Genomic DNA, 517 nt, shown 5'->3' with positions numbered 1-517 from the left:
GATGGGATTTCCGGCTCTTTTTAGAGATCCGGCTCTTTCGGCTCGACTCACTAAAAAGACCCGGCTCTTTCGGCTCCGAACCGGCTCTTCAGGTTGTTTGTTGCTTTAATTATTTAATCATTAACAATAATATAAAATTATGCATTAAAGGAATTACTAATGTAAAAAAAGTGGTTTTATTTATATGTGTTTATATATGGCCCCTAGAGACAAAGCACGTACAAACTCTAAAGCATATAAAAACTCCAAAAAGCACGTACAAACTCCAAAACACATTTCTAGCGTTTACTGAACTTCCAAAACAGAGCTACCCAGATCACTTAAATTACACAATTGAAAGCATGTGTGTATTGTTTGTGTATTTATAGACAAGCACTCATATTTATTCAAATAATTTTAAAAAAAAGTTCATTTACCTGTTACTACCACACACCAAATCCGGTTGTTGATACTTCCTGGCTTGTGTAGCCACTAGGTAAGGTAACACTGCGCCCTAGAAACCTGGAGCACTTCTGAT

Source organism: Neolamprologus multifasciatus, chromosome 14 (assembly GCF_963576455.1).
Source record: "Neolamprologus multifasciatus chromosome 14, fNeoMul1.2, whole genome shotgun sequence".
Lineage (NCBI taxonomy): Eukaryota > Metazoa > Chordata > Actinopteri > Cichliformes > Cichlidae > Neolamprologus > Neolamprologus multifasciatus.
The sequence above is the reverse complement of the archived record's forward strand: the minus strand, read 5'-3'. Positions refer to the sequence as shown.